This window comes from Microcebus murinus, chromosome 6 (assembly GCF_040939455.1).
Source record: "Microcebus murinus isolate Inina chromosome 6, M.murinus_Inina_mat1.0, whole genome shotgun sequence".
NCBI classification, from domain to species: domain Eukaryota; kingdom Metazoa; phylum Chordata; class Mammalia; order Primates; family Cheirogaleidae; genus Microcebus; species Microcebus murinus.
In genome coordinates this window covers 55,842,065-55,852,370 of record NC_134109.1, presented here as the reverse complement: position 1 = coordinate 55,852,370, position 10,306 = coordinate 55,842,065, and the positions used below count along the sequence as shown (strand labels likewise).

At 36.6% G+C, this 10,306-nt stretch overlaps 1 long non-coding RNA gene across 1 annotated transcript; it reads left to right on the top strand.

Moving 5' to 3' along the window:
• Positions 1-407: 407 nt before the first annotated feature.
• On the top strand, positions 408-9,112 carry LOC142871475 (uncharacterized). The gene is made up of 2 exons (XR_012919726.1): positions 408-1,893; positions 9,013-9,112. It is a non-coding gene; the product is annotated as an uncharacterized LOC142871475 (long non-coding RNA).
• Positions 9,113-10,306: the final 1,194 nt, after the last annotated feature.

Genomic DNA, 10,306 nt, shown 5'->3' with positions numbered 1-10,306 from the left:
CCCAAAGTGCTAGGATTACAGGCATGAGCCACCACGTTTGGCCTTAGTTGGTCTTCTTAAGTGTTGATGACAGAGTTCCTGAGAATCTTGTTTTAGATTTTCTTATGTTAATTAAGAGGTTATAAATTATATGCTAATAGAAAATCTAAATTTATATTTGTTCTTTATTCTGATTTCATGTATATGAATTTTATAAAATATAACTTTATTGGGCAAGGTAAAAGTCATATATATAAGGAAGTATATAATGTGCATATCTGGAATGAAAATAAAATGCTTTATATTAATAAAAGTTTGTATTACGTAAAGTGATATTTGCTATGCTTATACTTTTTGTATAAGCATAAATAAATGACTTTTGTCATTTATTCATTTATTATATATTTATTAGCTACAATGTACAGATTCTGTTCTAGGTATTGGGAATATAAATGCAGAAAATACATAGTTCTTGAATTTTAAGAAGCTTAAGGCCTGTTTATGGGATACACATTGTAATAAAGTACAATAATACATTGTATGTGCTAAGAAAGAAATACCTATAGGATGGAGTAGGGCCCAAAGTAGGGAGTGGTCAATTCTGCCTAAGGATGGGAGCCTGCTGTCAAAAAAGGTTTTACTGTTTATATGGTACCTGAATCCTGAAAGTCAAGAAGGTGTTTTTGTTAAGATTTCTGCTAGATGATAAAGTTCTTTTCAGGCAAAGAACTTATGCAAATTTGTGTTCCCATACAAGGAAAGAATTTGTCAGTAAATGACTCTTTAAAGCTTCCAAAGAATTCCAAGTTTAAAACTATTATAAATAGTATTTTTTTTTACAAATACCAGTAGGTGGCAATCTTACCCCATGAAAAAAGACTGATCGAATGATGAAAATGATTTTCCTGATTTTCCAAAGCTGGTAATGAGGGTCTTCTGGGTTAAAAATGGATAAGAACAAGTGGTTTTGAAATGTTTTTCTTTGCAAGCCAGATTTTCCTTGAATAAGCTGATGTCTGATTCCTCCCCCACTTCTCATTCATTCTGAGCCCCAGAAATCTACATAAAATTGACTTGGATGCCTCCCATTGCAAGGCCTGGGGGAGTCTGAAGCCCTACTCAAGATTTCTATGCTGCACTGACCCAGAAACAAAACTGAGCTCCCTGCTTGATGTCCACTAAAAGCCCATTCACATAAAACATTCATGAGTTTAAGTGCCTTTAGTGAAGATTTAGAAGGATAGCAGCAGATTTACCTCTAATAGAGTAGACAGCCTCTCTCAGCTCAAAATGTGCTTTGGCCACCCACCATCATGTAATTTTACTGAATTCATTTTTTTCAGCCATTATCTGGTTGGCTCCTCTTTTCCCCTGCTCAGTCCTGTAACTTCAATTTTTTCTCCCTCTCCTCTCCTTATCCCTTCCTCACTCCACCTCTTTCTCCTACGTGTGTCCCTCCCCTTTCTCTCCTCTACCCCCTCCCAGCCTACCAAGGTACTCTCTGGTAGGGTCCCTCACTTAGCACAATCCTCCTCCCTGATGTCCCTCTCCCTTCATTGCCAAAAGGCAATGGTGCCAGTTTATTACCATGAAATAAAAAGCAAAAGAGTGTTTTCAATGTAAAAAATATTTCCCTGCAGATTTTTTAAAATTAATAATATCCTAATGGCTGCAAGTTTTTCCTAAGCAGAGTAATACCTTCTGTATGAATAGAAAATCCCAGCTCCTTTCATGATCTGACCATCAGTATTTGCCTTATTTGCTGTTGTTGTTTTTGTTTTTGTTTTCCCCTAGGGATTGTCTCAGTCTATTTTATGCTGCTATAACAGAATACTACAGAATGGATAATATATAAAGAATAGAAGTTTATTTGGCTCACAGATCTGGAAGCCCAAGATTGTGAGGCTGCTTCTGGTGAGGACCTTCTTGCAGTCATAACATGGCAAAAAGCATCATCACCTGGCAAGAGAACATAGCCAAGAAGGGAATGGGGGCCAACTCATCCTTTTATCAGTAACTCACTCCCCTGATAACTAACCCACTCCTGCAATCACGGCATTAATTCATTCATGAGAGTAAAGCCCTCATGACCAATCACCTTTTAAAGGTCCTACCTCCCCACACTGTTGCACTGACGATTAAACTTCTAAAAGGTAATGTTAGGGACAGAAAAATAAGAGATAATGGAATGATAGGAGCAAAACAAACAAACAAACAAACAAACAAACAAACAAAAAAACAAGAAGGAGGAACCAGTTAAAGAAAAACAATAAGAAGGAAATAGTTACAGAAAAATAACCAGGGAAAACAGTTATTTCAGTTTTAAGGAATGGGGTAATTAGACCGTGGAACAGGGACCACAATCAGAAAATAGAAAAATACCACAAATGGTGATTTTCCCCATCACACGTATAGGAGAAAGGAATATCTGGAACATAACCTTTGAGTTATGTCCATACCTGGAAAAATCCAGACCCCCAAATCTGTGACTTACAGTCATAAATAATTATAACTGACCTTTACATCAACATATACTACTAGCATATAAAAGGGAAAACAAGAATAAGACAGAGTCTTCTCCATTCATGGAGACAGACCCATTTCCCCTTAGGAAATGTACTTTTGCTTTGCACCTTTAAGCTTTCCTTACAATGAATTCTTCATGCATACTTGCTGAGTGTCTGCCATCTCCCTCTGTTGTGTGGGTCAAGGCTTGTGATTCTTTGAAACCCAGAACCCAAGGATTGGGGAAACACTTTAAAGTCCAGCCATGGACAGAACTGTGGCATGACCTTTGCAGTACACATTCAAACTATAGCAGGGTTCTTTGTGTGACTCAGTGTGGTCCTAGGATTAGTGCCAGTTTGCAAATTGTGATTGGTTTCCTGTAGAGGACTTCCCCCCATCTCCTAACGTTTTATTATGATAATTTTAAAAATACAGAAAAATTGGAAGAATTGTTGATAGAATCTATGAGCTAGTTTCTACTATTGTTAAAATTAACTGGAGTTTAATATTTGTTTTAAGTTCCTTTTTTATTTATTTATTCTTCTTGCTGGATCTGGGGACTCTTATCAGTTCCTTTTTTTTTAATGTAAAATTTACAAACAGTGAAATTCAAATCTTAAGTGTACCACTAGATAATTTTTACAAGTGTATATGCCTGGGTTACCCAAACCCTTATCAAGATATTAAAAATTTCCACAGAAGATTTATTTTGTTAGTTTTTGTGCACACTAAATTCTGGACTTTTCTAGGTCTGAGTAAACTCTGAGGGTGGAGGAAGGGGGGATTATTTATTATAGTAAAAGAGATTTTAGGTGGGTTTTGTTTTATAGGTACAGAAACACATCTTAGATTAAGGTCTGCATCTGTGCTTTTTGCTATTGTTCTAGTTTGATCTCAGTGACATTACAAGTAAGCAGAAACACTCAAGTGAAATAGCCAGTGCCTGTGAGGTAAGAGCAGGAAATAGGTCTATTTTTTTGATGTGTATCTCAACTACCTGGATTCCTTTATACTTTTGGCACTCAATAAATATTTGTTGCTGCCAGACGCTCTGCCACAAAAATTTACTGGATCTATTTTATGGCTGTTGTTCGTTCACCTAGAAAATAATAGTGAGATCGTAGAAGTCAAAGCCATGGAGAGCGGCACACAGATTTCTCAGATACTCATCATTCACTACTTGAAGTAGGGTTAAAGGTAGAGGGTATGATACTGAGAGCTTCTCAAAGGCACAGAGGTGAAGAGAGGAAAAAGAGCAAATAAATTCAGACAGAACAGTGCCAAGGTCCTAGCAGAAAAGAGGCCTACATTCTGAGTTTTTTTATGCTTCCTATTAGAGTTCAGACCCAGTGCTTGACTTTTCCGGGGCCTGCAGGTGCATACAATGAGTAGTTACTATTTCTTGAAAATGTTTATATGGAAAAATACTGATACATTTATAGGAAGGATTATATTGCAAAGCAGTGGCATGATGTTTTCCTAAAGTACAGTCAAGAAATTCAGATATATATTTTAAATGCTAAACCAAATTTCAGCACCCTAAATGCTCACCGAAGCCCATTACAAATAGTGTGTATCATTCTTTACAAGTGTGATTATTGCCTGCAATAACTTCAAGTCAAATATGCTGAGTGAAATCTGCCTCTGGATTGCCATCTTGGTCACAAATCTTTTTCTTCCCAGCTGGAAGTTTTCTCCAGAAGAAATAATAACAGTAATATTTTGGTCAGTGTTCAGTTGTGGAAAATAAAACTCTAGCTGGTTTAAGCGGAAAAACATTATCACAGAGTATTATATGGCTTACAGATTCTAGGTTGAGCTTCCAGGAATGGTTCCCAAAGCCACACTGGCTGTCAAGGAATTTATGCCTTTGCCACAAGCAGGAAGCTCCAGAGCCTCTGCTATGAGCAGAAAATAACCTACTAAGTTAGGAAACCTGTGCTACAGCAGCTGTTACAGAACGTGCCACTGCAGTTCTAAGCCATGCCAACAGAATGGATGCCAAATCCAAGTTTAACATCTGATTGCAGGAACTTAAATAAAATCTAGAACCCTAGGTGCAAAGGATTGGGAAATAACTTTTAGCTTTCTAGTCTCATTATATTAGAAGGAGTTAGAATGCATACTGAGTGACAGTGTCTACTAGAAATATATAACATTTAAGAACTTATATGTGAGTCATGGTGATTATCTCTTTATATGAATCATCTAAGTCTTATAACTATCCAAATAGGTAGTTAGGTCCTATTAGTTTCATACTGTTATCATAGCTACTTTCATAGATGAGATCTCTTGCTAGGAAAAGTTATTTGCTCAAAGTCAGGTCACAGAACAAGAACATGGTGAAGTTGAGATTTGAACCAAACTATGTTTAACTCTGAAGTCTAAAATCTGATTTTGGCTGGACATGGTGGCTCACACCCAGCACTTTGGGAGGCCAAGGTGGGAGGACTGCTTGAGGCCAGGAGTTTGAGACCAGACTGGGCAATATAGTGAGACCCTGTCTTGGACAAAAAAATTTTAAAAAGTAGCCAGGTGTGGTGGTGTGCTTCTATAGTCCTAGCTACTTGGGAGGCTGAGGCAGGAGGATTGCTTAAGCCCAGGAGTTCGAGGCTGCAGTGAGCTGTGATCATGCCACTGCACTTCAGACTGGGCAACAGATCACAATCCTGTCTCTAAAAAATGAAGGTATTGATTAAATCTGATCTCTTAACAGTTCTGCTATACTGCTTCTCCTACTTTCTTCACTAATTAAAAAAAAACCATTTGAATATCATCAAGACACTGTGCTAAGATCATACATAAATCTTATATACAAAGATAGCATTGGTCTATTAGAGATAAAGTATATATATATCATTATTATATAGGTAGGAAATGAATGTCATAAGAAAGTATAGATAAATCCTTTTGGAATAGTTGTGGGAGAGATTTATTATACTATGCCTGAGAGAATTCAGGAAGAATTCTAACTTAAACTGGACGTTGAAGGATAAATGGTTTTTGAATATTCAGAAAAGGGATAAAAGGCAGTCCATAGTCATGAAAGTAGGAAATTCCAACGCATGTGTGGACAAATTGCAAGTATTTCAGTTTGGTTAGAATGAACAGCAAATAAAATGGAGCAGAGGAAAATATGACTGGAAAGGCCTTGAATACCAGACTAAGTCATTTGGATTTCCTTTTGTATATGGTTGGGAGCCGTAAAGGTCCTTGAGCAGAGGGATCACATGAGAACTCTATGGTATGAAGATGATACTAGCATCTTTTGGATGATCTGGAGTTGGAAGACTAGAGATCAAATTAGATTGGTGGCTGATGTAGGACTGATGATATGTTGCAAAGGATTGCTCTAACTTGGTGACAAAGGGACTGAGAGGAACTAGGTATGAGGGTTATAATAGGGATAGCTGGACTCGGTAGTTCTTAACAACTAATTGGATGTCAATAGCAAGGAAGAGAGAAGAGTCAGATTATTCTGAGGTTTCCCTCCTGGGTCATGAGAAAGAGGTTTCCATTAATAAAAGTATAGAAGGAAAAAGAATAATATATATATTAACACATGGGAAAGTAATGAGTTTAATTTTGGATTTTCAAGTGAAAATACTGGTGAGATTCAAGAGAAATGTCCAATAAATTTAGAAATGTGGAACAAGGGATCAGAAGAGAAGTCAGAGCTAGAAGCATAGATTTTAAGTTTATCTACATAGAGCAGCAGTTCTTAGTCTAACTGCACATTATTTGTACCTGGAGAGCTTTAAAAAATACATGTCCTGGCCCCCTGAGATTCTGATTTAATTGGCAAGGCCAAACATTTTGATTCTCATTGTAATATAGTTATTATTCAGTGTTTGGGTCCTTTTTCTTTTTTTTTTTTTGTCAGGGGGGATGAGTGCCAGATAATTCTAGTTGGCTATCTTGCTAACATCACTCCCCCAGATGCCTGGAGTCTTACTGAATGTTTGAGAGTGATTTGGAGGTTGTAATGACAGTGATCAGGATGGGAAAAGAACAGTGTTTATATATAGTTGTTGAAGTTTCAAAGGAGAGGGCATTGTTGAAGGCTATTAAAAAAATATTCTGGAAGTTACAGCGTGGCTCCTGGAGAGCAGCCCAGCATTTCCCTCTCTGGCTACATGGTCCAAAGGTGAGAGATGGAATGTTTGCTTTTTCTCAGGGGCTCTGTCACTTCACTTCTCTAATTAGTCTCTCTTTGTGTGATAGAGTTAGGTTCAGAATAGCAATTTCCTTATTGGCTGCTATGTTTTCTGAGTGGAATTTTCAACAAAGAAACCTAGGAATATTTCCAATCATCTGCTATGTGGGAATCAAATGAGACTGTGTAATTAAGAGTTTTTTGAAGAGGGAAAAGTGTTCCAGATGTCTTTATTCTTACTAATCACATTAAAAATAAGATGAGAATTGAAATCCCCATAAAGTTTCTATAAACGATATCACTATTATTTTATAGATAAGTAACATTTTAATTAAAAAGGAAAGACCAACATTGTTGAGTATATAAGTTCTTAAATTCTGAGGTTTTTTTGAGACAGAGTCTCACTCTGTTGCCTAGGCTACAGTGCCCAGGCTAGAGCAACCTCAAACTCCTGGGCTCAAGTGATGCTGCCTCAGCCTCCCGAGTAGCTGGGACTACAGCCATGTGCCATGATGCCTGGCTAATTTTTTCTTAAATTCTTAAGCCCTTTTATAGTTGGCCCTGTGATGCTGGGATTGGGACTCTGCAGATCCCATTTCAGCTTTTTCAGCTGCTTCCTATTTAGCTCTGCCACTGGAGAGTATAGGAGGGGGACTAGAAGGCTGGAGGAGAAAAGGGGACTTGCTCCTTCCTGTGGGCTTCCAGCTTACTTCCTGCTTTCTTTCTGTTCCTGTGATTATCAGTCCAGCAGCACTTCTTCACCAGGAAGCTAGTTTCCTCCTATAGGTTATCTGAAACCGGTATGCAGATTTTTCCAACCCTTGCAGAAAACATTTTATCATGTGCAACCAGCCCCCTTTGGCCTCTAACATAAGCACCAGGCAAGAGACATTGCCTCTTTAGAGGTTTGGATCTCTATGAGGTCCTTCCTCTACATTTCTAAGTTTTAACAACCTCTTCCCCAACTCTAGGGGTGGTAGCTGCTTCCTGCATTTGCTCTTTCTATGATATCTTAGAGTTCTTTTATTTTTCCAGTTTTCAGTTCTTTGTATTGTATTCTCTCTGTCCAAATGGCTGGTATGGTTTCTACCTTTTTGCTGAACTCAAGACTAGTAGAATTATCTTACTGATTTTTTAATTAGTAGACAATTTAGAGTTGTGTCTTAAATGTATATACTATATAGTGTTTACTATTTAGTGTATACTATTATTATTTAGTGAATAATAATGATGTATCATGCCAAAATTAGTTATAACTTAAGTATGACTTATAACAATAAAAATGAACTAAGTTAGCTCTATGAAAAACTTGCTGCGTTGCCCTTATTTTTTTCATTTTGCTTTAGACTAGTGAAAACTTCATCAAAGCCTCACTGGCCTGTGGAGAGCCATTTGGGAACTACCTACTTAGTACAAAGGATTAGGCTTTAAATTAAAATGTTTCACTTTAGCCCAGACTCATGAGTAAGTGATATAACTGACATTTCTGAACTTGAAATCAAGCCAGATTAAGTTATGAATTTACTTTCGAAAGATAGAATATAAATGCCAATTATAAAAATTCAGTTTATAGCTCTGTGATGCTATTCCGGCTCAAAAAAAAAAAAAAATTCAGTTTGAGATGATTAATTTGAGAATCTCTGAGATCAGCATTGTTCCTTTGGTAGCTTTCTTCCTACAGAACTCTTAAATTTAAGATAGAAACCTTCAATTTGGTCTCAAAAATTTACTTTCTTCCTATATCATTTACTTATTTTTCAGAGATAAGGTCTCACTCTGTTGCCTAGGCTAGAGTGCAGTGGTGTTATCATATAGCTCACTGCAGCCTCCAAGTCCTGGGCTTAAGAATTCCTCCTGCCTCAGCCTCCTGAGTAGCCGGGACTATAGGCATGTGCTACTACATTCGGCTAATTTCTCTTATTTTTGTAGAGATGGAGTCTCATTATGTTGCCCAGGCTGGTCTTGAACTCCTAGTCTCAAATGAACCTCCTGCCTTGGCCTCCCAAATTGGTGGGACTATACTGCAATCTGCCCCTTTATCATTTATAAAAAAATAAGCTGTTCACATGAAAACTTGTGTGGGGGGAGGCTCTGAATTGTTACTCCTTCCAGAGACTTAACCTGTGCTGGACTTTCTTGGTCTCAGCAATTACTATTGTTTGAATGTGTCCTCCGAAGTTCACATATTGGGAAGTTAATCCTCAATGCAACAATGTTGGGGGTGGGGTGGGGTGATAGAGCCTAATGAGAGGTATTTAGGTCATGTAGGCTCCACCCTCATTAATGGATTAATGCTGATTATATAAGGACTTGAAGCTGCAAATTTGATCTTTTGTTCTCATCCTCTCTTGTTCATCTTTTTGCCATAGAATGATGCAGCATGAAGACCCTCAGCAGATGCCAGCACCACAGTCTTGGACTATCCAGCTTCCAGAACCTTGAGCCAAATAAATTTCTGCTTATTATAAATTGCTCAGTCCATTGTATTCTGTTATCGTGGCATAAAACAGAGTAAGCTGTGAAGTTAAAGTGAACCAATTCTGTGGAAGGATAGTCTATCTACCCATATCCATTCATATTTATTTATCTATCCATATCTTATCTAATGAAAGAATGAAGAAATGAGTAAAATAATGAAATTTAAAAAATATTCTATTCCAATATTTTCATTTTACTAGTTTAACTCATGTCAGAGCACAGCACAGCTTATTTCCATTAAGTCATGTGTACATGTTCTTGTCTATTTTTTTCTTACCACACGTCTTAGTGATCCAGAGCATTTTATCTTGTGTATTTTACCTCGTGTATTCCTAAATTTCTGTTTGCCTTTGTACTTTCAAAATAATAATGCTTAACTTTTAAAGCCCAAATTATATGGTCTCAAGAGTTGATCTGGTTCAGGTGTGGTCTCACAATAACCCAATTTATAGGAGAGGAATTATCGTTTTAGATTAACACCAATATTTAAGTTTATGTGGAAGTGGTGATGGTAAGAGAGCCAGTAGTGACTTGACTTTGTTCTATCAAGTGACACCATTTTCTGGGTAGATACAAATACTTTAAAACTAATCCAATGATCTTAAAATTGTTTTGGTGAACAGAGATTCAGGGATACGGAAATAACACAATCCTAAATCATACATAAGCCAAACTAATTCAAATTATTCAATCTGTTCTAATTCTGGGAGTTTGTCATTTTATTAAACCATAATTGTTGACTTTCTTTCATTTATAAATAATATAAATGGTGTTTTAAAATTTTTATTACCATTTCTTTGTTGGAGTTTATCACTTTGAATTATGTGTATTTCAACCAAAGATAATTTGTTTTCTCTGATCTTTGTTTAATTTTACTGTTAGCCTAATTCTAGAAACCTGCCAGATTTGGGTTGTCACAAATGAATATGATTGTTTTTTAGCTATTGATTTTAGCTATTTTCTTTTACTCATTTATAAAACCTTTTGAGTATTTGTAAGAAAAACCTATGAATGATCCTTAATAATGAAAAAAGTCATAAAAGTTAAGAAAATTATATCAATTTACAACAAATAAATGAGCAAAGTGGTTAAATGTATGATGCTATCTGTAGTAGACACCTTGTATGATCACTGTCTGTTTCAGAATTGCCTGTCACCTGAAACAATTTTCAGCATATGCAGCAG